Source organism: Hesperophylax consimilis, chromosome 28 (genome assembly GCF_061612785.1).
Source record: "Hesperophylax consimilis isolate HC1 chromosome 28, BYU_Hcon_1.0, whole genome shotgun sequence".
In the NCBI taxonomy this organism is placed as follows: Eukaryota; Metazoa; Arthropoda; class Insecta; order Trichoptera; family Limnephilidae; genus Hesperophylax; species Hesperophylax consimilis.
In genome coordinates this window covers 13,300,410-13,327,591 of record NC_142863.1, presented here as the reverse complement: position 1 = coordinate 13,327,591, position 27,182 = coordinate 13,300,410, and the positions used below count along the sequence as shown (strand labels likewise).

The 27,182-nt window shown below is 33.8% G+C and overlaps 1 protein-coding gene and 1 pseudogene across 2 annotated transcripts in view; one reads left to right on the top strand and one right to left on the bottom strand.

The window, feature by feature from the left end:
* Window positions 1-27,182, bottom strand: part of LOC149410200 (inactive dipeptidyl peptidase 10) — a 602,511-nt gene that overhangs the window by 136,295 nt on the left and 439,034 nt on the right. The window lies entirely within an intron of this gene.
* Window positions 20,973-21,722, top strand: LOC149410201 (uncharacterized; annotated as a pseudogene).

The following is a 27,182-nucleotide window of genomic DNA, read 5'->3' as shown; positions in this document are numbered from 1 at the left end:
GTCCTGGGTTCAAGTCCTAGATGAATTAGATATTTTGGACACATGAAAACGCCCACACGACATCGATTATATCCTACTAGTTTTACTTCCAGAGATACAATACTCTTTGTTTCATAATAAATAATACATCATATGTAGCGAACGAAATGGCGTATATAATATATGATGTTGAGAGCTGAGAATTGTAACGTTGACATACTAGACACGATAAGCAAATAAATAAAATTTTGTGAATAAGTAAATTTTGGCAACCCTGGCAACGAGCGTAGGAGCTTCTTGAAAAATACTCTTTTAAATCTGACGTGACGGAAAAAAACGAGTTAAGAGAGAGAATTAAGTAAAATAAATTGCAGGAAAAGCTTTATTTTTATTTTTTACCACGAATGTGTTTTTCTCTTGTCATATTAATAACGGTTAATAACCAAGGGATGTGGGAAGATGTAGACATGTACAATGTGTAAATGTATTAAATGTAAATGTATTAACCAAGATCAGATCACCTGTGTGGAGATATACTTATGTACTAAGTACCCAAGTAAGTGGTGTGGGGAGATGTACCAAAGTACTAAGTACCTTACTATGTGGAGAGATTTACAAATGTACTAAGTACCTAACTATGTGGAGAGATTTACAAATGTACTAAGTACCTAACTAAGTGATGTTGGGAGATGTAACAAAGTACTAAGTACATTACCATGTGAAGAGATTTACAATAGTACTAAGTACCTAACTAAGTGATGTTGGGAAATGTACCAAAGTACTAAGTACCTTACTATGTGGAGTGATTTACAAATGTACTAAGTACCTAACTAAGTGATGTGGGAAGATGTACCAAAGTAATAAGTACCTAACTATGTGGAGTGATTTACAAATGTACTAAGTACCTAACTAAGTGATGTGGGAAGATGTACCAAAGTAATAAGTACCTAACTATGTGGAGAGATTTACAAATACTAAGTACCCAACTAAGTGATTTGTGGAGATGTAAACATGTACTAAGTACCTAACGAAGTGACGTGGGGAGATGTACAAATGTACTAAATACCTAACTAAGTGATGTGTGGAGATGTACAAATGTAATAAGTACCCCAAACAGCTCAATATAGTGGTAGATATTTTTTAGTAGCGACCTAGTAAAAAAGTTACTTGAAATGGTTTTAGCCATGTTTGGTGATCATATATAAATATTTATTGATCTTCCTCTTATCTATTTCCTTTCCTTCTCAACTCCCTTCCTCCTTTAACCAGAGTTTAAGATACCAACTCACTGTATCGCCCTGCCGACAGACCACGGTGTAGAATTGAAACGTGTTAGGTGACTAGTTCTGTAATCAGGTACTTTCCCCAACCTTTTCACCTCCCCACAACCTTCATCCTCACAACATATTATAATTTGGAGATGCCATAGTCTCACTGGTTCCAGACATTAAAAATAGAATTAGACGTGTTTGGTGATTAAATATTAATAACCAGATACTTCCCAACTCTCCTCTTTCCATCTCCTTTCCCTTCCCACTGTCTTCAGTCTCATTACATAACCCAACTTGGGGATGCCATATTATCACTCTATTCCGACAGTTGAGTCACGTAATAATTCCCAGATCAACATCTGCAAATATATTCTGTTAGGCTTGCACATTTTTAATTAAATTTAATCTTCGGTCATAATTTACGGACACATTGATTAACCTGGAGTTAAGGTGCGGATTAAGAATGAAAGGTTTTGGGAAAAGGTCATATTTGTTTGATGTCGGATTTGTTCCGGATTAAGCTAAGGATGATGGTATTGCGTAACGCAGTAGCGTAACGAGAAATTTCCGCCTCCTGTGGGCAATTTGAATTAGACTTCGATGACTTAGAAATAAAAAAAAAGACGAATATTTGAACACGTATTTCAAGTATGATTTGAGATTTTCACGGCCAAAAGTGTTGCTCTATCTCCTTCTTTAGCCAACGTTTGGGACAGTATTGCAGTGTCCAGCATCAGGGCAGATGTGTAATGTGATTACACATCTGCACTGATGATGGTCACGTATTTCAACATTACTTATATTATTTCCATTTATATCTAACAGTAGGTTACAGTAGGCAGTGGTGTTCAAAAACTTTTCAATCAGGGTAGGCAGTAGGAGAAACATCAAATTAATTTATACTAAATATTGATGACAAAACTAACAATTTTTCAACGAAACTTTGAAACAGAAAAATCAGAAAAGATAAGTTCTCATTTAGGACTCGAACCCAGGACAAACACCTTGCCTTGAGTTAATGAATCCCTATTTCCTTCGGTCACATTTAACTGTACTATACTTCAAATAAGAACTACTAACATTATCTTCATTTTCTCGAAGTACATTTTTATTGGCTGCTATCTTTTTGATCGCAAGATTCATCTCGCAATCTAGATAGCGTCATAAAGTGATTTATTTTTGGGGTTTTATTCCGTTTTGTGCCACCTCGTTATTTAGCCAAAGTTTCGGACGGACAGCATTACAGCGTTTATCTTCAGGGCAGAGTAAAGAGTTAGAGCAACACGGCAAAATATCCCAAAAATAAATCACTTCTACTTTGACCGTGAAAATCTCAAATCATTTAACTATGAATACCGCATTGATTGCATTAGACTTTTGACAATCATAATTATTTTCATCCGCGGAAATTCCTAATTTTCAATAAATTTTTCTTAGAATTTGACGTTGAATTCTCTCAATGGAATTTGCGTGGCTGCTGTAGAAAGGTTTCGACATACAAGAATTTTAAATGGCGGAATTATAAATTGTTTTACCACACATCTGCCTTACGAATCTTATTTGTATTCATTGCATTCACCCTTCCTCTATCAGATCCATGCCTCGCTGCATACATCAGGATTGATATCAAAACTTAATAATTTCAAATATATTTCAATAGTCAAGGACAATAAAGTTTTAATTGAGGGTTGCAAAGTACGGAAAACCAGTTAACCATTCTGCCCGTTCGATATTACGCCACTTGTGAAACATTCCCAGGAACATTTAAAATTAATATTTGCCCAGTGTCCCCTTAGATTAGTATCTCATCTCATTTCGTCCGAATGAATAAGTGTTTTAATCAAATATAATGAATATAAATTATTTCTATGACAAATTTCACTAACGACCTTTGTGGCTTGGCTAACAATCTTGGCTCCTTATCACGAAGTCACGGGTTCGAAAACCATTTATATTATTTGTATGTAATTACAATAATATTTACTGACCCAGTAAATATTATTAATTAGCTGACCAGTAGTGTGCTAAAACTTAAATTTCAACGTGCATCAGCTGATTCGAGTTTTTCAATAACTTAGGTACTTGTTTTATTGTAAAATAACATTTTTGTAAATTGAAATGTATAAAATATTTAAATATTTCCCAAAAAAATAGCTCTTTGTATGAAGAGAAATTACTTTTAGATCGTGCCTATAGCTTAATGCGGCGCACGACAGGTTAAAAAGGACAACATCTTAAACCGGAACCGGAACGTAATAAACAAATGCACAGAAATACAAACGACGAATAAATGTGCAAAAAGAATAAATCCGAGATAAAACAGGACCTCGCTACGCAAATCAAGTCAACAAGATTTGCATAACGTTTGGTTTCTGGGATAAATTTATTCGTTGCCTCAAGTGAGTCCATATGGTACATAAACCTCGGACAAGTTCCTTTCGTCCACATATAGACGCGTTAAGTAAATCACTATTTTGATTATTCTTTATAACGAATTGGTGTAAATTATGAATATCAAAAAATATGCTTTAGATAAATTGAAGGTTTTTATATCGTTTCGCTTGAGTAGAATACAAATAAAAAACAAATTATTCAATAAAAAATATAAATGTAAACTCATAAAAAAAATATTATTTCGATAAAAATATATTAAAGCTTAAAGGAAACAACTTTTTAAAAATACAGTATTATAGCTTAGATTATGTGTGACAGTTTCACTTGATTAACTTTTAAGCTTTCTTATAAAATTATTTACAAAAAAAAAAAAAAAAAATTGTGCTTGAAATTGAACGTTTCTAGACTCCGTTTGTCAAGCGTTTTTAATGCCTATTACCTACAATATAAGGTATACCAAGAATATACACATGTTTGACTTGTAGCTTCCTCTTAAGCTATTCAATGGAATTATATATAATACCTTTATATTATTACATAGATATTTTAAATATTTATTACATCAAGAAATGTAAAATCTTTAATAAGAAGACAATTGGCCGAGAAAAGAATCGAGAACAATGAACCCAAAAAAAAGAAGTTTTTTTCAACTTTAATTAGACATATTTTTACCAATGACGTATTTATAGATAAGTTATTTTTTTGGTCTGACTAAGGATTGAACTCTCCTCCACAGGGACTGACTAAAATGAAGCTTGCTATCACTTAAGACAAATCCCAGTTGGATGTACCGACATTTATTTCGTTTAACTGCTGTAATTTTTTAAAAATATAATGTCATACAATTTCAGGGAAATGTATGTGTGCACGAGTGTGTACGCATGTGTGCCACCAAAATGCATTGTCATCGACATCAAATCTACTGAGTTTCAGCTCGATCGGATGTCGAGAAGTGGGTTCATTTCCACTTTAAAGATTTCATTTCATTAATTTATTTGTATTTACATTAATTAAAAAAACCATAACTAAATTCAAATAGATGTATTTTAAAAAATGCCAACATAGGTCTCCTAGATCTAAACACGATCTTGATTTCTCCTTCATGCAATATTTCCTTGGTCTCACAGCGGTCCCCTTCTGAAAGTGACATAATCCCAGGCTCCAAAGAGATAATCCGACAGAAATCTGTTTTGGAAATGTGTGTGTACCCGGAATAATATTATCAATTTTCCTTCTTTACTATATCATACCTTTTTTCCCATTATTTCTGGCTTTCACCCTTCAAGGGTGTTCTTGGCCATCATTTAAAATTATTGAGAAATGAAAGGTGAATTTAAATATTAATTTTATTTAAATATGCAAATTTCAAAATTATAATGAAAATTGGAGTCGAGTTCAGACTTAGAAGAGATGAGATGTTGAATGAAGGGGAAGCAATTTTAGATAAGGCTTGATAGAAGAGAGGATATAAAATAAAAAAATAAAAATAAATAAAATATTTGTTTAGAGAGGGACAGCCAAAAACTATGTGATCTAAAGTTCTCACTTCTAGACCACAGAATATACAATCTGGGGAGTCAAGGACGTGAATTTTAAAAAGGTGGGAAGGAACGGAACAATGTCCGATCCTCATTCGAATGAGAGAAGAAATTTATTTTTTGGAAAAATGAGGGAATTGCTGAAACCACGGTTTTGATGGGATAGTCCCAAAGATATTAGTGTTGTAATCTTTTGTGTTTTTTAAATTAAAACATATAACACTTTTTAATAACTGGTTTTATCGACGATGTACGTATTACAAGAAAGATGACAGCAGTGTACAGAGCATAGATAAAAGAAACGAAATCCAAATGGGTTGCCACACACAAGATGTTGCCAACTTTTAAACTAACATTATTATTATAGAAAATAATGTATTACATTGTATGTTTTAACACCCCCGCTCAATGTAACACATTCTTACATTATCTATATCTATAACTTTTAACCACCTATGTTATAACTGAGAGATTTTACATTAGGCCACATTGAGTAACAAATTTAAACAATAGGTTTTTGTTTAATGACTTAGTAAACATATCAGCTATTTGATCCTCAGTCTTAACATACACTAAACATATCTTACATTCCTTAATTAAATCTTTGACAAAATGATAACGTATATCAATATGTTTTAGTCTTTTAATATTATCAGTATTTGCAACCATTATGGCAGACTGGTTATCACAGTATATAGGTACAGGACAAACATTTATGTTATTAGTCTTTCAATAAACTTGACAGCCAACAAGATTCACTAGCCGCCATACTGACTGCAACATACTCTGCCTCGGTTGATGATAAGCTTACGGAACACTGTTTCTTAGAACACCACGATATAATACAATTGGAGAACTTGAAACAGTAGCCAGTGGTAGACTTTCTATCTCGTGTGTCACCACCCCAATCTGCATCACAATGCCCAACAAGTCCATCATCATTACATTTGAAAATCAGCTTATAATCTAGAGTATATTTTATATATCTTAAAATTCTTTTTAAATGAGTCAACAAAACATCACTTGCATTATTTTGGTACCTACTTAATATAGATACAGCTACACAAAGGTCTGGCCTAGTGCCTGAGACCGCATACATTAAACTTCCAATAATTTTCCTACAAGTATTTTCAATATCCTTGTCAGACTTACATTCTTTGGATTCTAAGATTTTTACATTAAAATTTTGATCAATAGGGGTATACATGGGTTTGCAATTTTCCATGTTAAATCTTTTTAATACATTTTCTAAATAAGATCTTTGACATAATTCAGTTACACCATCTTTCAAATTCTGTTTAACACTGATACCAAGAAAATTTGAAATTAGTCCCAAATCTTTCATCTTAAACGCATTGTGTAATTTTAATTTAAGATCACTTAATTCCTGTTCATTATTACTAAACATCAAGAGGTCATCGACGTAAAGTAAGACATAAGTTTGGTTTTCTCCATTACATTTAGTAAACAAACAAGGATGATTCTTTGACTTTACATAGCCTGCTTTACTTATTACATGGTTAAATTTTTCATTCCAATATTTAGGGGATTTTTTTAGCCCATACAATGATTTATTTAGTTTTACAATATTATCACAACCATTATATGCCCCTTCCGGTAATTTAATAAACACAGTTTCCTTTATATCCCCATATAAAAAAGCCCCAGTGACATCCATCTGATGTATTGATAGTTTTAATTTTGTAGCAACTGAAACAAATAATCTAAATGTTGACAATTTGGCAACAGGTGAGTAAATTTCATATAAATCTTTTGTATCATTCTGTTCAAAACCTCTGGCAACCAATCTTGCTTTATATTGAATAATATTATCAACTTTCTTTATTTTGAATACCCACTTACTACTAATAATGTTTTGTTTTTCAGGTACAGCGCAAACTGTCCAAGTATTATTTTCTTTGAGAGTATCCAGTTCTTGTTTTACAGCTTCTTCCCACTGACAGGCATCACTCCTCTGCATAGCTTCCTTATAGGTGCCTGGTTCTGTCTCTGCAGTGTACACATTTTGGCAAGTATAGAATTGTGGCGCCTTTCTGACACGTTTGGTTTGACGAGGAGAAGCTGGCTGTAATTTACTATCACTATCGCGTTCACTATCTTCATCACTTGTTTCTTCAGGTTCATATAAGCTGTGCTGCTCATCATCTGACATCTGATTTGTAATGTTTGGATCACTCACAACATCTTCTACTAACTCTTGCTGGTTATTGTCAGTTTCATCGTTGTATTCTTCTGTTACAGACTCTAGGTTTAAGCTATTACATTTCCCAATAACAGGTTCCAGAAAAATGACATCCCTCTTTATTAGAACATCATTTTTATCAGGATAAAAAATTCTATACCCTTTCACATTTTCTCCGTACCCTACCATGATTCCATTTTCTCCTTTAGAATCCCATTTTCTTCGTTTTTCTTTTGGAATATGAACAGCTACGGGCGTACCAAAGATATGTAGGTTACTGAGATCAAAATGTTTGCCTGTCCATAATTCATAGGGTGTTTTTCCTGGTTCATTACTTCTACTGGTTCTGTTGAGAACATAGGCTGCAGTGTTGACTGCTTCTGCCCATAATTTTTTTTGAAGGTTCTTGGCACACAGCATTGACCTTGCTGCTTCTGTTAAGGTTCTTATCTCCCGTTCCGCCTTGCCATTCTGTTGTGGCGTGTATGGTACAGAAGTTTGGTGTACTATACCCCGGTTTGAGAACAAAGTTGACACAGCCTTATTAATGAATTCTAAGCCGTTGTCACTTCTAAAAGTGATTATTTTATTACCCGTGACATTTTCAGCTTTGTTTACAAAATCTTTAATACAATTAATCACTTCGTCCTTCTTTTTAATAAAATATACAGTTCTATAGCAAGAGTAATCATCTTTTAAAATCAAGAAGTACCTCGCCCCGCCGACAGATACTGCCTCCATCGGCCCGCAAACATCGGCATGTATCAGTTCACATGTTTTAACAGTTTTTGTCTCAGAGTTCATAAAGGGCAGCCGGTGTGATTTACCCTGTAAGCAGCCTTGACACTTCTGAAGAGAATTACTTGAGACTTTAATATTATTGTTCTCTAACACGTCTTTCACCTGCTGTATATTCTGGTGAACAAGTTTCTCATGCCACTCACTCAAACTTGATTTAACTGTAGTTACATTTGCAAAGCAGTTTTTATATTTATAACGAACATCCATAATATACATATTTCCAATACGATTTGCTACCGCACATACTTTATTATTCTTGGAAAATTTGCAAATGTTTTTATCTGTCAACATGACATAACCTTTGTCAGCCGCACAATTTACAGAGAACAAGTTTATTTTTAAGTCTGGCACACACAGTACATTATATATGGTTGTCTCGACCCACCGGTGTCCATTGAATACTTCTAGTTCCACTTGTCCGCAACCAATAACATTTATTTGAGTACCATCACCAATTATCACAGACTTTTGTGACACTTCTGGTGAAAATGTCGAAAACAGATTTTTGTCTTGACACATATGTTCGCTGGCTCCTGTGTCCACCAACCACTTTGACTGTTGATACAGTTCTTTAGGTATTTTTTGTACTACAAACGCATTTTTCTCCTTTCCTTTCTTATGCCAGCACTCACTCTTGATGTGCCCAACTTTGTTGCAATAAAAACACTTTTTTTCACTTTTGTTTGGAAAGTTACGATGGTTATTATTCACATGACTCATACACTCAGATTGATAATGTCCCATCTTATTACATTTGAAACACTTTATATTTCTTTTAATTGGAGCAGTTTTCTTTACCATAAACGCAGATGACGGCGATGCGAGTTCAGCCTTTTCCCTTACTCTCTCCTCTTCCACTAACAAACGAGCGACAAGGTTATCATAGGTTTGTTTGTTATCTGGGGCAGACTCCCATGCTGATATGAAGTGTTTGTAAATATCTGGCAATGACATCAATACCTTCGTAATTATGAATTTTTCCGAAATTTCTTCACCCATTTGTTTGAGTTGATTTTGTAACTCCTGTATTTTTGACAGGAAGACTGACATCTCCATTCCTTCTTCATATTTATATTGGAAGAATCTTTGCTGGATTATGTGAATACTTATTTCACTTTTTTGTTCAAAAATGCTCGTTAACTTTCGCCACATCTCTGCAGCAGTAGTGCAAGATAATATATGTAACATCACTTCCTCGGTCATCCTGGTCACTAACATTGTTTGAGCCTTAGCATCTTGTGTTCTGCTTTCTGTTCCTCGGAGCCTTGCCCTTTTACGCCTTCAACGACATTAATTAATTTTTTACCCCGTAACAACACCATTGTTTGAAACTTCCAAACATTCCAGTTTTTTATTCCTTCCAATTTGATAACTGTATTATTTCCGTCCATCGTGTATTTTAATTCCTTTCTTACCAGTATTTCCTTCCTTGCAGCCGAATGTAGCAAGTATTTTTCTCCTTCCCGGCAACTTAACCTCCAACGCCAACACGGTGTGAGGTTTATTTGCGTTTCTCCGGTAATTGTTTTCTACTAGTCACTTCACTGTACTTTTATTTTTGATAGGTATGTGGCCTGTGGTGATCTGGGCCCATAACCTGTTGTAATCTTTTGTGTTTATTAAATTAAAACATATAACACTTTTTAATAACTGGTTTTATTGACGATGTACGTATTACAAGAAAGATGACAGCAGTGTACAGAGCATAGATAAAAGAAACGAAATCCAAATGGGTTGCCACACACAAGATGTTGCCAACTTTTAAACTAACATTATTATTATAGAAAATAATGTATTACATTGTATGTTTTAACAATTAGAAAAACGAGATATGCTATGTTGGCCGCCGGATCGTAGGCGGAGTACTACCAACTTAGGGTACTTTAAATACTATCGCGACGTGTACGCACAGAAATCTGTTCTATGTATTAGTGCGGATACCTTAGCGTAAGCGAAGGTGTGCAGTAGTATTGGTGAACAAAACCGGCGACACTGGGCAAAACAATTCCACACAGTATGAACTGCTCATAGCACATCTCGTTCTTCTAATATCTTTGGATAGTCCTTTGTATTGAGGCATAGCAGGCTCCCTTGGATTGACTAGCAATGTGCCAATACTTTGCCCAAACATTGTGGGATCTATCTTTGATGATGGAAAAAATGTCAGATAGGGGAATGTGGTTTACGAGGGTAACAACAGGGTTGGACGCTCCTTGTTTTGCCAAGGCATTCGGAATATTATTACCCACGATACTATATCATACCTTATTTATTTAAATTAAATGGTCATAATATTAATAACTAGTTAACTAGTTGGGGTTATCCTTAGGAGATATATACGGAAACAAGCTTTTTTGTAGGCCTTTTCAAGATATAAAATTACGTAGTACATTATTTGATGAATCTCATAAGGTTTATACAGCGTTAGCAATGTAGTTACCTAAAATATATGTTTAGGACTTTATTATAAAACTTCGACTTTTCTCTACTTTCTATCAATATAACATGCAAGTATTATGTATGTAAAACTTTCGAAAAAATTCTCTAAATTATAGTGAAATCCCTATCAAAACACGTTGCGTAGTTTAGAAGAACTAAGCGCATAAACAGGCGGACGCGGAAAGCGAATTTATTTTATACTATTTGGATTAGAGAAACGTCCATAAATATACCACTCACTACATCGATATATTTGGGCTTTTTGTATGAAAAAAATGGTCCTCGAAAAACCATAGATATCCCAATTTATAGACAAATACAATTCTGATTCGGAACCTACTTATTATACTATACACCAATGAAAAACTCTGAAAGTTTATTCCATAGACTTTTTCATTGGTGGATATAGTTAGGCAACAATATGACGTCACAATATTCAAAGTTCCGATTTTTGATCGGAGTTATACTCCCTGAATATACAACTCCAGAGAAATAGTGGCAATATCAACAACTCAAGCCGCCAGAGGCGCAAAGCATGTTGACGTTGAAATTCCTTTAAATGGCGGCAGATTGAATTTATTTACTACTTGGTGGCTGTTCTGCGCTTTCTAATTTGTATTTTGGTCAATATTGATAAAAATTTCCCAAAAAGTAGTTGTAATAATTACAAACAACGAAAAACACTCCAAAGTCGTTTTCGGGAAGCCAAAAAACGTTGTTAAGCAAGTTGGTGATATATGATACGAGTTCATTAAATTCTAGCAAATAAAAAAAGTTGTTAAGTAAGTTGGTGGTATATGATACGAGTTCATTAAATTCTAGCAAATAAAAAACGTTGTTAAGTAAGTTGGTGGTATATGATACGAGTTCATTAAATTCTAGCAAATAAAAAACGTTGTTAAGTAAGTTGGTGATATATGATACGAGTTCATTAAATTCTAGCAAATAAAAAACGTTGTTAAGTAAGTTGGTGATATATGATACGAGTTCATTCAATTATAGGAAATAAAATGTTCTTTATTACGTAAAATGTGAATTACACCATAAAAAATATAATTATAAAATACTAGTTGTACTCCATCATGCGTCGCTGTGGCTTTGTCTATCTGTGCAGATAGAGAAACAATAGCGCGTTTTGCGTTTACATCTAACAGATGAAGCTTTGAAAGACATAATGTTTTTACATGTCTCAGGGGACATGTACATAAAAACACAAGCGTATTCGATTGATTTCGGAGATTTAAGATTTTTAATTAAAATTAAAAAACGAGCATCGTTTTTATTTATGTAGAAGATTTGAGGTTAATTCAGCAAAGCTATGTTAGTTCCTTATATTTATATTACATTACATTCTGTATTCATGTTGAGGTTATAAATCATTGTCAATGTTGATGTTGAATATATTTCTACATTGATATAAAAAAAAATTATGGATCCATATTATTCAATATTATAGTATTGAAACTTTTTTGCAAAATTTCTCCCAATTTTATAAGTATTTTTTTTTACCCAAACCATCACTTTTTACCCAAGACAGATTTAATAACCACTTTAATATCATTTTATGCATGAGCAAAAAAGCGGTAAGGTTGGATATGGGTTATCTATACTTTTATTTGGATTTTTATAATTTATTAACGTTAAATAAATAATATTACATCAATGCGCGCAACTCATACCGCTAGGAGGCGCTTTTGTAGCATGTTGCCATTAGAATTATTTATGACAAATTTTAAACATATTTATTTGAATTTCACTTTCGTTTTCTTAAATGAATGTATGCATGAAGTGGAATCTTTTAAGTAATTTTTACAAAATTTGGAACTAATTGTGTGAAAATTTCAATCAAGCGTTAAAGTAGGTACTTTCAAATAATATAATATTTGAACAAAAAAAAATTTATTGGCATTCTTAAGATAGAAAACATAATATGCCCTCATTACCTAGGTGTTAAAAGTTACGACTTACTTAGATAACAAGTTACTAATTGTTCCATGTGTAGGGTAAATTAAAGGGAGTTTACATCTCCCGAAAATAATGACAACATTACTTTTACATTCTTGTAAGGCTGGTATCATTGTGAACCTATGCGCGATACCTAGTTAATATATAAATATAATAATTAAATAGATAATTCATTCTATCTCCAGTGGTCTCATTTTTTTCTCTTTCATTTTTACACACCGAGAGTAATCACGCAACATTGAATTCTGCGGATTGGAGAACCACAGAATCATTCAGCCAACAACCGATTTAAATTGTCGATAACCACAATCCTCCAAACATGCTTTGTATATGCATGTACTAATGGTATGTTAATAAAATGATTTGTTACTGTTTCATGAAAAATACTAGTAAAAGTTTTAAAAACCTTAAAATAAATGATAAAGACATTACGGTCTCAAGACAATATCACCATAGAACACCGTCCCCACAGTAAACTCCTAGACAATGTATCATTTTATGACGCCTCGAAATTTACGGTCCTTGTCCCATGCAAATTCCCCCTTACTAGACATAGTAACCTGGCGATAACATGGTAATGCGGTGTTAAGCGTTGCACTCCAACTCGCAGCGGGTACTTTGCTCCCCTGGGCCATTAGGTCGTGAATAAGCGTCATTATAGACTTGGGTTGCTGCTACTCAGTGAAGCTTCGTGAGGCCAATTTGTGCACACGTAATGCATCCCTTGCATCTCGTCGCCTGTGTGCAGTGTTACGTTTGATAATTTTGTAGTAAGGGGCCACATAATTTACTAATGGGCGTTTCACACGAGGTTTTTATTAGTTTATTTATTTAGGCATAAGTACACACTACACAGTACATATTAAAACAAATAATAAGGAAGGTTTATTAAATTTTACACAGTTAAAACACCCGTTTTATAATTTTGGAACTAATTATACACGTAACATTATAAAATTATAAAAATCATAATTCTTATTATTTTCAGTATTAATAATAATAATAGTAGGTAATAACTTGATTGACTGCCGTAATATAATACCATATTATGAATATGAACCAATTTCATTTTTAGAAAACGAATTTTATAAAATATATTATGATAAAACTATACTAACAGACCGAACGATTAGTCATAATAGACCCGATATAGTTTTACATGACAAAATAAAAAATAAAAAAACTTATATCATTTATGTCGGTATTCCAAATTCCTGTAATATTAAAAAATCTGTTAGGAGTTCTACCGAGCCGAATCCTCTGATATAAAAATATCTGGAGTCGGTGAATTATTTTCCTGTTTGATCTCTGGTGAGTTGACGTGTTGTTCTTGTATTGTTTTGTATTTATTTTGCTTATATAATGCACTTACATAATGTTGATTGACTAGATGATAATTTGTGGAAAAGTGTGTGGAAGGGTTTAGTTTTTCCTCTGGGGAAGATTTAACCCGGACATAAAATCAGAGATAAATTGGATAACTTGTATAACTTTGACGGCCGGCATAGTCCAGTGGTAACGCATTGGACTGCCATTCCGAAGGTCGCGGGTTCGAACCCGGCGTGCGCAAATAAATTTTATTTGATTAATTTGTGTTATTTCACAATTAATTAATTAAAATAATATATAGTATATTTGCGGCACGTTCCAGAGTGGAAGATACTACCAGTATCGCCCTGGTGTAAGACCACCATTCGGAATTGAAACGTTGCTCCAAATGGCTTTAGCCGTGTTTAGTGACTAGATCTGAATAGCCAGGTACTTCCCCACCTTCCTCTTTCCCTTCCCCACTTACCTTCAGCCTCACAACATCCCCCAATTGGGGATGCCATAGTCTCACTGGCTCCAGACGGGAGCAGTTGGGACTCTTGTGAGGTATTCACTATAAAAAAAAAAAAAAAAAAATAGCGCCGTTTTTGTGAAAAACAGCATAATGGCTGTATATCACCTCAAAGGCGCTGTAGTACCTACATATAACACATTTATGCCTCCGTGCTTACAATTAATGGTTGTTGTCATTTTGAATTCATTGTCAGCAAAATCCTAGGCAGTCCTCCAATTGATCTGACCCCTCTCCTGAGGAAGATTATGGGGTTGTGTGTCATCCCAATATATAATACGTATATGCCACGCCCAAATTATGCGCACATAATATAGCGTAATGTGTCTATCATTGATTTGATGATCCTATTAAATATTGGCAGTGAATACGAAACAAATAAAAAAAATCTTTACGTTAATCTGTTAATCTAATATTTAATGAAATCCACATCCACAATGCATTAATTTCTTTATGAATAACGTTAAAAATAAGTTTATTTAAGTTTTATAGTTTATTTTTATGATTCTGATCGTTGCACTCGAAATGAGTAATTTAAATATTTTATTTATTTATTTTTTTAAGTTTAATGAACTCCATTATATATATTTTATTTATTTCATATACTCAATAATCTTATTATTCAATTTATAAAAACAGTTTATTTATAAACAAGTTGATTATTCTTTTTTATTTTTATTATTTATACAAAATTATTTTTATACAAAACGCTTATACAAAATGTAATCTTGTTTTTATTTTATATGCCCACAATTTGTTTATTTCTAGGTACAATAAAATAATAACTTACATATATTACCCACGCACAGGCTGCGCCTTAGTGGGTTCCCATTATTCTTATTGATTTATATAATATTGTATGTAATTAATGTAAAAATTGGGAAAAATAAAGGAATTAAAAAAAAAAAAAATGACCTTTAGTCAAACTTAAGCAACACATTGATTAGGGAAACTTTTAAAAAGGAAATAACCATCAACAATTGCAATCATTTTACTCAGAAATTAGTAAAGGAAATCAATAGATAATTAAAAATAAACCCGATAAAATCTTTTTATTGCAAACACTTATCTGTAGTTTAAATACATTGTCTGTAAGTGGTAATGCTACAGTTTGATAATGCCTTCAGAGGGCGAAACAGCTGTCACACGTAATAATAATTACATGGTAGAACTTGTTTATAAATAAATTGTTTTTATAAATTGAATAAGTTATACTATTATTGAGTATATAAAATAAATAAAATGAAATGGTTCCAACTGGCAACAACGTCATTATGATATAGAAGCCGCCACTGGCTGGTAAGACGGCTATCACCAACGTTACACGGCGTGACGTCAACGCTGCCGAATTCACCAATAAAAATGAACAAGTCGTTTTGGTGGCAAATCGAAAATGATACATTTTAAAACGTTATAAAAAGATTATTAGCCAACATGAAAATATCTTCACTATGGTAATTTCTTTCTTAATTTTTTACAAGAATAAAAAAAAACAGTAGACAATATTTGTGCTGAAAAATTAATAAAATATTTATTAGTGTTCCAATTGAATGTATGAAGACGATGCTAAATTAGATTGGCCAATTTGCAAACGAAGCCGACTCCATTGATATAATTATATCGCAAGTTACGAGCCTTCGATATGCAAACTTCTGTTTATCAAAGTCTATATTAACTTATTTAGTTGTTCAATAGAATGTCCATTGGTACATGCACTTAATTGGGAGCATCCACAGAAAATGCATTTGAGTTCAAAGTTATTCAAAAAATCAAATTAATAAAAAGCTGTGTTAAATTTATGTATCTTAGTTTTTCTTGATTGCAACATCTATGAAACTTTTAAAATTCGGTTAACAAAACACAAAAGTGCGAAGAACATAAAAAAAATAATTAAAAAGTGAAGAAGTCTTAGACGCCCGAGGTAGACATGGCACGATCAAGTAAATTATAAACTTATGTGTGATAAGATCTGGCGTATGTGATAAACGAATAAAAGACGATGAAGTGAAAAAAAAGCACATTTCTTAACAATAATATTATTTCCACATTAAAACTTATTTTATTTTATTATGTATATATATATAAATTACAAACAAAATGAACCTTTGTCTGTCCAATTGGGAAGGATTCCCGTTTCAGGACAGCCAAATTGTGTATTTAGTACATAATATTCTTACAATGGAATGGCGATGCTGTCAAAACAAATTTTGAGAACATTGTTGATTGCATTCGAAGTGACAGGATGGTTTCTTTATCCTTGAAAGAATCGCAAAGATGTAATTTATTACCAGGGTCAATTTGCATAACATTAGTAATTGCATTCAGAACAGATGAATGGTTTCTTTCGGGACATCACAAGTCTGAGATTCTTTCCAGGGCATTTTGGAGAACATTTACAATTGTATAGTTAGAATTTCCACATTTATAAATCAGTATAAGACATCCTATAGTACTATATTACACCCAGTTTTCAGGTATACAAGCTTTCACAACTTTACTCCATGCCAGTCATAACTCCGGGTATATACACAAACTAGTTTATTATTATATTATGAGGCGGCATTCAGTTGAAGAATAATAATATGTGTATATCACGTGATGGCATTCGACTTCACAATAAAGCTCCCGGTGGGATCAATAAAACTCAGTATTATTTCCTGTTGTATCGAGATAAAAGATATTGCATTGTACATGTCCTTGAGACGATTTGCAGTGATGGATTTATTATCAGTATACGATAGTTTATTGTTTCAATTAATTATTGAAAAATAATAAAAATATATTTTTTAAATGTGAATATCGCACAAGAATGTCATCTGTATTTGGAGACAATGGGACTATGGCATCCCCAATCGGGATATGTTGTAAGGCTGAGGGGAGAGGGTATGAGAATGAGATGTGGTCGACAAACACGGCTAAAGCTATTTCAAGAATATTTTCGTTCTGAATGGTGGTCTTTCACTGGAGCGATACTGAGAGTATCTACCAATATATATTAAACATTAGTTATGATGGATTTAAATTTCCCGCCCTTTTGTAGTAACTCTAACTTGACCTTGTTGTAGGTAGAATATATGTACTCCTCTTCTCTCCTGTGACATTGCAAAGCGAGTGTATAACAAATGTACTTCTTATGGCTAGCTTTACACTTGTAAGTTTTTTCGTAAGTAAGCGACTTCTGGCCAATGAGAACCTTTGATTTTCAAAATCCACTGAGCCCATTGGCTAGAAGTCGCTTACTTACGGAAAAACTTACATGTGTAAAGCTAGCCTAACAGTTCATAAAAGCAAATCATACAAAATAAGAGTTTATTTCTGTTTAAATCATTAGGTTATGGGCCCAGATAACCCAGAAGCATTCAGTGAAAGTTTTTTCTAATAAACTAGCAGTGAAAAAAGGACTATTAGTAAAACATAACCTCCGCAGTGAAAACATAACCTCTACTCCAAAAACAAAATAGTGACTTTCTCGAATCATATTCCAAAGTGTTTTCGTGTTTGAACTTGTGTTTTCATACATAAAAATGGCAACAAACAGTTCATTGGCATTAATAGAAAAGTTGACCGGCCGTGAAAACTATGGAACATGGCAATTCGCAGTGAAAACCTACCTACAACACGAGGAATTGTGGGATTGTATTAAAACAGCTGACACATTTACAGTGATTGATACGAAAAAAGACACAAAAGCAAAAACAAAAATTATTCTTCTTGTCGATCCTATTAATTATGTACACATAGAAGAAGAAAGTATGGCAAAAGGTTCCGGGTTGACACGCCGGGTTGGTCTTCTGCGTGATTTGTGTAATACCTCGCTCAGTGCATGTAAAAGTATTGAAAAATATGTGAGCAAAATAATGTCGACAGCTCACAAGCTCCGCAATATTGGCTTCAAAGTGGACGATGAGTGGCTCGGGACTTTGCTGCTCTCCGGTCTGCCCGACTCATATCAGCCAATGATTATAGCAATTGAAAGCTCTGGCACGAAGATAACTGCAGATTCTGTTAAAGCTAAATTATTGCAAGATGTGAGAAATTATGAAAACAACACAACAGCCTTCGCAGTAAATAAAAAGTTTCATAACAATGACAAGAAACAAACCAAGGGTCCGAGATGTTATTCCTGTAACAAATATGGCCACAAGAGCCCTGAATGTAAATCAAAACCCAAAAACAAGGTACAGAAACCTACCTCATCCTATGCTGCTGTGTCTATCGCATCGTCTAATTATGATGACGCCTGGTACATAGACTCAGGCGCCTCAGCTCATATGACGAAGAACAAGAATCTCTTTCAAAAGGAATCAACTCCTGTAATAAAGAACATTAGAGTTGCAGACAATAAAGTGTTATCTGTGCAAAGCTCGAGAGAAGTGAGTTTAGATGTTTATAATGACAAAGGCCAAGAAAATAAGATTCTGTTTACAAATGTTCTACATGTCCATGGACTAGCAACTAACCTGCTATCTGTGAGTCAAATTATTCGAAATGGTGGCCAAGTAAATTTTGATAACTCCGGCTGTGTCATCTTGAACAGCAAGCATCAAATAGTAGCAACTGCAAGTATTGTTAACAACATGTACCGGCTGAACATGCCTGGAGGGCATGCTCACATGACTAATGTTGAAGAACAAGATGCTTACCTGTGGCACCAAAGAATGGGGCATCTGAATTTTCGCAGTTCAATGAAAATGGCTGAAAATACTAAACATGTAACTTTTCTAAACAAAACAGAAAATATGACATGTATAACCTGCAAGGAAGGTAAACAGACACGATTACCTTTTAAAAGTGAAGGATCAAAAGTTAGCAAACCCCTAGAATTGATTCACTCTGACATATGTGGGCCAATGGAAACCCAATCTCTTGGTGGTGCAAGATACTTTATGACTTTTCTCGATGACTACTCAAAGAAAATTTTTGTATACTTTCTCCACAACAAATCTGAAGCTCTTGGAAAATTTAAAGAATTTAAACAAGAAGTTGAGAATCTACTGGATACTCATATAAAGATTCTTCGGACAGACAATGGCCTAGAATATGATAACAAAATTTTTTCCAATTTCCTGAAAAGTGCTAGAATTATACACCAGACAACCACACCGTACACACCTGAACAGAATGGTACAGCGGAACGCATGAATAGAACACTGGTGGAAAGAGCAAAGTGTATGCTTCTCAATGCTGAACTGCCAAAGTTATATTGGGCTGATGCAATACACACTGCCGCTTATATCATCAATCGTTATCCAACGAGATCCTTGTTGTTCAAAACTCCCATGGAAAAATGGTTTGGCCTGAAACCAAATGTGAATCATATGCGTATATTTGGATGTGAGGCAATGGTTCACCTGCCTAAAGAAAAGCGCAAGAAATGGGATCCAAAAGCACAAAAGATGATCTTCATCGGATACTGTGACCACACAAAAGGTTATAGATTCATACTGCCGAATTCCAGAAAAGTAATAAAAAGTAGAGATGCTACATTTCTTGAATCTTCTATGAAAAGAGACTTTGTTCCTTTAGAATTATCCATGAATAAAATTGAAACAGAAGAGGAAAGTTCAAAAGATGAAGATTGTGCCTCAGAAAGTTCAAATGAATCTCTAAAAGAAAACAAATCCACTTCTGACAGTGAATACATACCAGACACCAGTATTGAATCACCTGAAGTAAGTAGTGTGAAGTTGAGACCTAGAAACAAAAACAAAAACTTGCCTGAAGAAAGTACTTACCTATGTTCATTTATTCCTGATGTTATATGAAGAAGCAATTAGTTCAGAAAATAAAGAAAAATGGATAAAATCAATTGATGAAGAACTAGATGCACATAAGAAGAATTAAACCTGGATATTGATAGAAAAACCTCCAAATGCCAAAGTGATAGGATGCAAATGGGTGTTCCGAAAAAAGGAGGAGTCAACGGGTCCACGGTTCAAGGCACGACTTTGTGCAAAAGGATTTGCACAAACAGCAGGTATCGACTACACCGAAACCTTTGCACCAACTGTAAGGTATGATTCGATACGTTTATTATTATCCATGGCTGTCCTTAAAAATCCTTAAAATAACCTTATAACCTTAAAATCATCCAACTTGACATCAAAACCGCATTCTTATACGGTGAGCTTGAAGAGACTATATTAATGACTCCATCTGAAGGTCTGCCTAGTGAAGGCAATATGGTATGTAAGCTCAACAAGTCTCTGTATGGCTTGAAGCAATCTCCCCGTTGCTGGAATAAGAAGTTTGACTCGATTTTAAAGAAATTTGGTTTCGTCAACAGCAAAGCTGATCAATGTGTTTATTTTGGTCAAGTCAACAATAAGAAATGCTACCTTTACCTGTATGTTGATGACAGCTTTTTATTTTCTAAAGATGAATCAGTACTAAAAGAAATAACTAATGACTTAAAAACTGTATTTGATGTAAAAACAGTGAATTCAGTGAGTAACTTTGTAGGCATGCAAATTGAGATACTCAGCAATGGTATATTCATACATCAAACTAAATATGTGGAACAGATATTGCACAAGTTTAACATGACTGATGCCAACCCCAACAGTGTTCCTGTGGACCCTCATGTAAAGTTACAAAAAGGAGATGGAAACCCAGAAAAGAACATTCCTTACAGAGAAGCTGTGGGTTCCCTCATGCACCTAGCTATAGTGAGTCGACCTGAAATTATGTATGCAGTGAGCCTAGTGAGTCGATTTTTAAATTGTTACAATAAAACACACTGGAATGCCGTGATGAAAATCTTCAAATATCTGAAAGATACAAAAGAGTACGGACTGTATTACTCATCCACATCACAGCCACCAGTAGTGACTGGTTATAGTGATGCTGACTATGCCAATGATCCTGATTCAAGACGTTCAATCACGGGCTATGTTTTCATCAAAAATGGAGCAGCTGTAACATGGTCTAGCCAAAGACAACAAATAGTTGCCCTGTCAACAACAGAAGCAGAATTTATGGCAGCCTGTGCTGCAACCAAAGAAGCTATGTGGATAAAACAGTTGTTATGTGATATTGAGGAATATAAACAAGATACAATGTGCTTACATTAAGACAATCAAAGTGCGATCAGTGTTATCAAAAATGTAAACTTCCATAAACGCTGTAAACATATCGACATCAAGTACCACTTTGTTAAAGAAAAATATTATCAAAAAATTATTGATCTAAAATTTGTAAGTAGTGATCATCAATATGCAGATATATTTACCAAAGCATTGCCAAAGGATAAATTTCAATTTTTAAGATCTAAACTTGGAATGCACAATTAAAAACTCTACAAATAATATTATGTAAGAATATTTTGAAAGTTGTATAATATCTTGTTTCAAAGGGTAATTAATATCCAGTTGTTTTTGGTTTTTTTTTTTAATATTATAAGGCTCGAATTTAGAGGGAGTGATGGATTTAAATTTCCGCCCTTTTGTAGTAACTCTAACTTGACCTTGTTGTAGGTAGAATATATATTATGTACTCCTCTTCTGTTCTGTGACATTGCAAAGCGAGTGTATAACAAATGTACTTCTTATCAGTTAATAAAAGCAAATCATACAAAATAAGAGTTTATTTCTGTTTAAATCATTAAGTTAACTTTTATTTATTAAGATTACGCGTGTTATACGTACAATTTGTGTTTTAAATATTAAATGTGCGGGGAAAGCATTTTATGTAGATTTTGTATTTGATTCAACTTCAGACAATCATTCTCAGTAAGTTTCAAAAAATTAAGTCCATTCGGATTTGTAGATCCTGAGAAAACGGCTTTTAAAGTTCGAACCCAAGTCCCGTGAGAATGACGATTTTTCATAAAATGCTATTTTCTGAAGATTTTTTCATTGATTCAACTTCAGACCATCATCCTTAGTACGTTTGCAAAAATTGAGTCCATCCGGCTATGTAGATCTTGAGAAAACGGCTTTTAAAGTTGGAACCCAAGTCTTGAGTTTGTGCCCGTAAGAATGATGGTGTTCGAAGAACGAACAGGGGTTGGAATAACCGCCCTTTACAGGGCTATTCCACACAGATAAAGTATAAATTAATTATATGGCTTTGACAGGCGAATGCGGAAACACAATGCGTAACGTTACTTCACCATCAACTTACCGGTGAAATGATGGTGAAATCTGCATAAGCCTCATCTGTCAAAACTGGAACGGGATTGTCGTTCGTTATCACTCGTTATTTTAGATTAAATTGCGATAATAAATACGTATTATGATTATTCCGATAACACAACCGGGGATCGATATTTGACAGGACAAACGGTGTTCTTGCAACTGGCTCGGCTCACGGCTTTCCGTCGTTTGAGCTGACTTGTGCGAACTTAAACTACACAGTTCAAATTCTGACGATACGATTGGTTAGTACACGGCCTGTCAAAAGCAATTGGCGTTACGGAACAGATGGTATTTCCAAAAATGCTTTTTTCTGTAGATTTTGTATTTGATTCAACTTCAGACCATCATTCTCAGTAAGTTTCAAAAAATTAAGTCCATTCGAATTTGTACATTCTGAGAAAACAGTTTTTAAAGTTCGAACCCAAGTCTTGAATTTGTGCCCGTAAGAGAGATAATTTTTGAGAGTATACCAGGTTAAAACGCACCCATAGTGTACTAGCGCTGTTCGGTTTCAAAGATTAAAGAAATAATTTCTTAAGAAAGTATACACGATTTGTGCGTACTAATAAAGTATACTTCCTACCCTCGATTGGTGCACGTGTATTTTGAATGTACAAAATGCTAAAACGCACACATAGTGCACTAACGCTATGATTTCAGAATAATTAGTCTGCAATGGTACCAGTGGAGTAAACGCGTATTTTAGGAATAACCTACAAGGCGAATGCTCCTACAAAATATACACGATTGCTGCATATTAAATTACACTGTGTACTTTTCAAAACTGCAATTAAGATTTGAATGTATACGTGATTAGTACACACTTTTGCCTTCTACCTAATTGAAAATTAAAAAATAAATAAATATGTGAATGAAATTAAAAATCAAGAATACAAATCTGGCTGAAAGAGATTAATGAAAAAACTCAAAAAATACATTAAAAACGACGTAGAAAACTAATAAAACAGAAATGAATAACTTTAGTTCACCTAAGCACAGGTCACCATTGTGAGGAGGAGTAAGAAATACAATTTTCTATACATATATTCACTATCATATTTTGTATGTAGAATCTTTAAATAGTCGCTTTAATAATAATAAAAACACTGTATACTTTGAAAATACGTGGTTATACGAACTTTTTGCCAAACTTTCTTAACCTAACGAACAACCTTTTTTTACTTAAATTTTCGTTCCTGAAATTTCATAGTACATTGTTTTTAACATGGCGATGTTAAGATATATCTAACAGCCTTTTAAAATTATGAAGTAAAAAATAATCATGTGGGCCCAATTCATGTGACTCTGATTCATTAAATCCACCCCTGACCATTGTAAATATTCACTGAGGTGATTTTCCGCAAAAATCGCGCTTCTGAGCAATCAATTTTCTTTTATTGCGGTGCTTCATTATATTCTTTAAACGCAATATAATATTTCACCTTGAAATAAGGAGAATTTTATTTTAAGACATTTCAAAAGATAAAACTTTGACACTTTAAAACTTTAATATTTCTTATCTGGAATCAATTGATAAAACTGAATATTGAGTTTGATGGAAAAAGTTGTGAATGGAAAAATATTTTTTCGATTAATGTTGACAGCTTTTTAGCTCTGTACTTAGGGGTCAACGGTTATTTTTTTTTATTTTAGGAAGTGCTCTTTTGTCCACAAGTTTTTTTGACAAGTTTTTATCAGCGACAAAAAAAAATCAGTCATCGGTCAATAGAGTCCTCTAAAATCACCATTTTTCAAATTTACCACCTCTCGTGAAAATTCTGCCAAATATACATTACATGTATGACTGAGCGTGGTGAAGTACTGTTTCAACTCGACCGTTTTGAATTTTGTCTGTCTGTTAATTTTTTTGCACGTTCCGTTCCCTTTCCAAGATTGTGAACATTTTTTCTAATGTGAAATTGTCACGTTTCTTTAGACCTTCTTATTCGATTTTTTTCAATATTATTGTAACTATCTGCTTGAAAAAAGAATAGTCATTGAGATAGCAACGTTTCTTTGGACAAATTGTATAGTGTCTTATTTAAAATGATGAAATTTTACGTAAAATATTATAGGGTAATTTGTTAGTCCTGTTTACGGTTTACAAAACCTACTGCATTCATTTCAAGATTCAAGCAAGCCTTACTTTTTGTTGTTTGTTTTTGGGGTGTTATGCCGTGTTGCCCTACAGGCTCGTTGAAGCTGGCGGCACGGTATCGCTTCCAAGTAAATAAGCATAAACTCGACAACCAACAATTACACATCTTCGGATCTACCGGATCTGCCCTGATGATGGACACTGCAACGCTGTCCGAAACGTCGGCTAAATAAGGAGTTAGCGCAACACAGCATAACACCCCAAAAACAAACAACAAAAATGCTTTTGGCCGTGAAAATCTAAAAACAAGCCTTACTTTGGCTAGATGGCTAACTTGTAATATTTCGGCTTTTTGCCATTGTTTTTATTTGTTTAAAACAATATAAAATTTTCTTCTCTCTTGGCTATGACCGATATTTAAATTTTTTCCTAAGGCTTTGCATATGTGTTCGCAGGGTTGGGAAATTCCTCCCCTACAACACATAAGCCTCCATGAAAATTGGACCCTTAATTTCTTTGATATCTACAGAAAGCTACTTAAAGCTCTCCTGTGCTATATATCTTTATAGACATATGTACCTGACTAAATAATACGTTATTTACGATCTTGAACGCAAATATTTTCGTATTTATATTGTAATTAAATTCCATCAAACGTTGTGTAATTTTTTTGATTTATGATATAGGATTTTAATTACCTTCAGTTTTGTGGTAACCCCCTAGGTTCTGATCGAGGTGTTGAGTTTCACAATTCAATTGGTCTTTCCATTGCAAACCTAGACTTAAATGAATTCTCTGGATGAGCTAACTTTACTATTGTAACTATTCTGATTCCCTGCACCCTAACAAAGTTGTGGTTAAACGCTGATAAAAGATATTATACATGTTTATTTGGACAGGTAATTAAATATAACTCAAATGGTTAATTGTTAGTAAATTTGATTTTGGTAAACTCTTGTGTCTGTTTGGCGCCACTCCTTTATGATTCTGCTGCTATAAGGTACATGTAAAGATTGATTTAGTAGGTTAATGTAATTAGTTAATTGCATATTTGACGAACTCGGAATAGCCCATTTGCTGGCATAATTTGGCTCCAAATCCTCCTGCAAGTAAACGAGATGATCTTGAGTCAACGAGAAATTCGCACAATCCTTTGACACGGCTCTTTGATTGATACCTAAGTTATCGCGTCCCAAAAAGCCTTCCACGTCATCATGCACTGCCTTCAAGTTTCCCCTCGAGTCCCGATACCCCCAAATTCCGACCCCTCCTTGGACTACAATTTACTTAGGGCGAACCGGTTTCGTCCTATATACAATCATATACTCACGGTTGGTGTGGACTTACGGGTCGTGAATCCTCATTCCACGTTTAAAAGAAAATGCGAGAGTGGTCTATAAGACCTAAAATGCAAGCTGTATGCAGGTCCGCATTCTCCAGTAAACAGTACATACGAATAAATATATGTATACATACAGTTTGGGAAAGGTTTATAACTCGCAATACGAGGCTATCTACCTCGCATTCCAAGCTCGGATCTCGCACAAAGAATTCTGCACAATTCTTAGCTTGGTAACCGAATATATACGTAAGAATAAGGTTATACTAATAAATACTAGTAAAATAAGGTCTTATTGATAGTTTGTTTTGGAGAGCTATCGAACTCCAGGCTTTTTGTTTGTTTGGTTTTGACGTTTTTATTTAAGAGAATCGCCATCTCTATTTGATTTGGTTAATGGTCTTGTTATAGGAGCGACCACTGCCTCCTATTGATGAACTGTATTTGTTTTAAATTTTACCTCCAGGGTTCAACATTAATTTTTGTTCATCCTATCCCGTGATTTTCCAATTGTTTCAAGTAGATGATTGCCACATTAGAGAGTACTCGACTCTCAAATGTCTCAGGCAACTGATGGGGTTTTGTATGAGCACCCAATCAATAAAATTCAAATGTTTCGTATAATTATTCGATATAAATCTTACTAACCCGTGATTTTCCAATTGTCGATTGTGAATGATAAGTATTTGTAAGCACGAATCTTCCAGCTGTTTCAGGTAACTAATAAAAACTATGCGACTATCTAATCAATGGTATTCAAATGTTTTATGTAATTTTTCGATATAAATCTGGCTAACCCGTGATTTTTCAATTGTCGTTTGTGATTGATAGGTATTTGAAAACACGCATCTTCCAGCTGTTTCGGGTAATTAATAAAATCCTTTGTGACTAACTAATTATGGCCAAGGTCGTTTCCAAACTATGCGGTTGACCCAATTCTCCAGTGATCCCTTGTTTTATCAACAAATTGAACAATGTAAACATCTCATCTGACCCACTAACCCAGATGTGAGATTGTTTATTTTAAAATATCTCGCGCTCTCCTTGTAATTCAGTTATGATACCGTTTATCGTGCATAGTTAATTTAAATATTTTTAATTCCTTTATTGAAGTTAAACTATTTTTCATTTTTCCGAATTTAGTAAACTTACTAGGTTAAATGAAGAAAAAATATAA